We start from the raw sequence: 4671 nt of genomic DNA, 5'->3' as shown, positions 1-4671 counted from the left end.
CCTATTCGTGGACAACTCACTTTCAGGTGGTAAAGTACACAAAAGGAACTCCTGTTGTTAATTTTCAAACAATTCCATTGAAAAATTTGGCTACAATCATTAAAATACCGAATATCGGAGAGTACCGTTATATTAGGGTTATACAATATCGTGGGCAAATAAAGCCCATCTTCGAACTTGACTTGTCTGCAGACAAAAGACAGATCTGTGCAAAATTTTAGCTTCCCATCTTAATTCCTTTTGACTCTAGCGTGATTACACGAGACATACGGTTATTGCTAAATCGTCTTAAAATTTTACGCTGATCAAAAATATGTATACTTTGTTAGGTCTAAATTATTATTTCGATGAGTTACAAACGGAATGCCAAACTTAATATACTCTCCATACTATGTTTGGAGGAGGCAACAAAAACAGTCAATTTTCGGCCAGACAGAACTTTTAATACCCTCCACATTTGGACGGAACTTTAAAAAATTCACAAAAATTCCGTTGAAAAATATCGCTTAGATGAAAGCAGTTATATGGGAAGTGTACGAAGACATACCCCTGCATAAACATTGTTTTTCCCAGGCTTTTGTTCCGATTACGAACTTTACATAAGAAATTTGAAACAATTCCGGACTATTATGTCTCTAAAATCATTAAAATACCGAATCTTTCATCAACAAGGCCCATTTACCAACTTAACTTGCTTATTCTTACAAAATGCATTAACCACTAAAACTATAGGTCAGCAACGCACTTCAATCACATTAAGATAATAAAAAAAATTGAAGCTCAAGCTCTGAAATCTCTTATTCCATGTCGAAATTTTTTTCAATACTGGAAGTAGTGAAAATATCGACATATGCTTCTTTCCATAACCTTTCACCTAAGTCAAAAAACAACACCGATTCCAATTCTTAGTCAATACGTGTTTCTTAACATCACACCGTTCACAGCGTCTTATTCACTCGTGCTGTAACCGAAATCACATGACATTTACGTTACAGCATCCCCAGGGCGCCCTAATAGAACACCGGTTTGTTGGTTGGGTGCCATTAAAAAAAAGTAAAATTACAATGCGTTTATTTTGGCTTTCTAATTTCAAACGAAACAAAAAATAGAAAAAAACAAAATCGAAAACTTTAACAAGAAAATAAAACTATCTAAGAAGTGCGTGCCAAAATTTTCTAATTGTTTAAAAATAAATATTGGCACGTTTACAAAATTGGCGCACTTCTTGCACTCTGCAATTAAATAATACGCTTTAAATAAAAACCAAAACAGAATAAGAAAAAAAAAACAAATAACAAAGAAAACTGTCAGATCACACGAGGCCATAGAGACGACCAATGAAATTATTTACATCAGTGTGTGTGTGTGTGCAAATGTGGGGAAAATGAAAATTAACGAGTTGAATGAGCGGCTGCACCTCCAATACATGATGTGTCAACTATTTAGTATACCTTAATACACGACTGTTTCCTGAGGAGGAAAATTCAAAAAGAGAGAAACTCTTTGTCTTATCATTTGCGCAAGAAAAGATAAAGTGAACTGCAACTACGCAAAAAGTAAAGAGAACAATTGCAAGTGCTCAAATCTTTTCTAGAGTTGCCATTTCAGCACCTTTCATTTGATATTTCGGATTCTTTTGTGTGTGTAGATTATCTACTCTCAAAAAATACTCAATGTAGGTATAGCCCCAAATATATAACGGAACTTCCAAATTTTGAGGATAGCCGATTTAGACAGGTCACAAGGTAAAGGGTATAAAAAATTATGTCCAGCCGAATTTCAAATCAATGTTTATACCCTACACCACTCAGTTGTCAGGGTGTTACATCTTTGTGTCTGAAAATACATTTTAGTAAACAAAATGCAGGTCGCATTTTTTGTCCGATTGAGATAAAATTCTTCACACACCATTTGTTTGGCCTAAGGACGAATCATTTTGCAACTGGTGATAACCGGTCCAAATTTTGATATAGCTCCCATTTCAATTTTCTTGAGGGTCATATGTGTAATATTAGTCCAGGATGCATTTCGACACATCCGACCGAATTCATCCTAGGAACAAGTACTATAAATTTCGAAATCGAAAATTAAACGATTCAAATATAAGCTAAAGCTCCCATATATATGTTTCTTTCGATTTATTGTTTACGTCCCTCACAGATATCACATACAGCTTAGAAATACCTCCTTCAAATTTTGTCAAGATCGGTTCAGATCTGGATATTTGTGCACCAAATAATTAATATTAGGTTAAGTGGATTGGATTTTACTGCATCCTGCTGAATTCAGCCTAGAAGCAAGTACTACAAATTTGGTTTGCGTCCTTCACATTCGCAATATACACTCCACAAAACAGAAATGTAATTCCAGATATCAGATACAGCCCAGAAATACCTCTGTCAAATTATATCGGGATCGCATAAGATTAAGATATAGCTCCCATATATATCTTTATCCGATATCAGGTTTATTGTGCACCAAATGGCTAATGTCAGTCCAAATGAACTGATTCTTGGCAATTCCGACTGAAGTCATCCTTCAAATAAGTACATCAAATTTGGTGAAAATCGGTTCAGATATAACCACAACTCCCATATATATGTTTCATCCGATTTTGGGTTTTAAGACCCTCACATGCGTAATATGCACTCCATAACAATGATCTTTGGTAACAGATATCAGATACGGCTCAGAAATAAGTGCCTAAAATTTTGTCAAAATCGGTTCAGATTTGAATATAGGTCAAGATATATCTTTATTCGACATCAGGATTATTGTGCACCAAATGGGTAATATCAGTCAAAATGGACTGAATTTTGGCACTTTCAACGGATTTCAAACACGAAGCAGGTAATTTAAATTTTGGTGAAAATCGGCTCAGATATAGCTATAGCTCTCATAGAAGGTGAGATAAAAAAAACTGCAACAAAGTCAAACGCCATAACTTTTTTTTTAAATTTTATTAAATGAAAGCAAAAAATGTCGGAAATAGCATCACATTTTAGAATAAGTTTAGATTTGTTCGAAATGGTCACCATTGGCAGGAATTATGGCCTTCAAACAGCCAGTGAAACCGTCACACGCTGCCCGAATGTTGCTCTGCGGTATTTTGGGCCCATTCCCGGCGAAGCGCTTGCTTGAGGTGATCAACACTTTGGTATTTTTTAGTGCCATCCTTGCTTTCCAAAATACTCAAGACACAATATTCCAACGGATTGGTATCCGGAGATTTTTGTGGCCATTGGCGCTAGAAATGAAGCGAGGAACCTCATTTTGTAACCATTCTTGGGTGGCACGTGCTGAGTGCGATGGTGCTGAGTCCTGTTGGAATGTTCAAGGTCTGCGGCCAAAATGTTTGCGTGCCCAAGGCTTTAATACACCCTCCAGAATATTTTCACTATAATATTCGGCATTTATTCTATTTCCACCAGCGACCATCGGCTGTTGGTGCACATTTTCAGCTGACCTCCTTGAGAAGTGAACACGAACAATTTGTTTGCTTACAAACTGCTGGAAAACGAATGTTTTCTCATCGGAGAAAACCAAATTCGGCAGTTCACCACTTTCGTCCAAGCGAAGCAACTCTTCAGGTCTTTTGAGTATATTTTCCTTCTGTTGCGATGCAAGTTCTTGAACTTTTTGGAATTTCAATGGCTTTACCCCAAACTCATTTTTCAATATTTGCCGAATGGAATATTGCGATATTTTCACCTCACGTGTCATTTTTGGGCAACTGCAACGCGGGTTTCGATGAAGTCGCTTCTTTACTCTTCGAACCATTCCTGCTGATGTAGCTGTTTTCTTCCGTCCTTCCTACGCTACCAGTATCGCTGTAACGAGCGATGGTACGAGACACAAAAGATTTATTCACATTTAAATGCTGGAGTGCTCTAACGATAGCCACTTGTGGTTCTCCAGCCAAAAATATAGAAATCACACTATCACGCTTGAATAACTTTTTTCTGGAGAATCCTCACCAAAATGCTTTCGTATACTTGTAAACAATATAATGAGCTGTCACTGGAATACTTTTAGCAGATGTCGGATGCTGACAGGAGTCTGAAGTTGCTTGCAGTTTTTTCATCTCACCTGTATATGGCGCCCAATATGTATTGGCTTTTTATTGACAAAACCTCTGGATCTAGCAGCGATTTTGGTCTTCAAGGTTTCATTATCAGGCAGTAAATGAATATATTGCGTTAGGATCCATAACACAACCTTTTTAGTCAAATCTTATGTTAATAAAATAAACCCATTTTATTCTTTATAAAATTAATTTCTTTAAAAAGTTATTTAGACATGGCAACCCTAGATGAGATCATTAGTGAGAGCGAATACATTGAACTATTAGCCACTCCTGCACTGAATGCCATACAAACTAATTCAAATTTCCACTGAATGATTGAAAACTCTCATCGCTCACCCGTCAATGGGCTGGCTGGCTCACCGGTATATCCAGCGATCGCAATATTTGGGTTCAGCGGCAGCGTTGCAATGCCCGATACAAATGAGATCAGCTGAGCGTCATAACAACCGACCATGCCACGCTTCTTTGTTTGTTTTTCTTTGCTCAATTTTGTTTGGGTCTCTTTCTTTCTGCTGTTGTCGCTGATGCAGATTCGTTCGTTTCTTTTGTTTTTGTTTTGCGTAGTATAAAAACAGCTGATGCCA

This window comes from Musca domestica, unplaced genomic scaffold, assembly GCF_030504385.1.
Source record: "Musca domestica strain aabys unplaced genomic scaffold, Musca_domestica.polishedcontigs.V.1.1 18, whole genome shotgun sequence".
NCBI classification, from domain to species: Eukaryota; Metazoa; Arthropoda; class Insecta; order Diptera; family Muscidae; genus Musca; species Musca domestica.
This window is presented reverse-complemented; position numbering follows the sequence as displayed.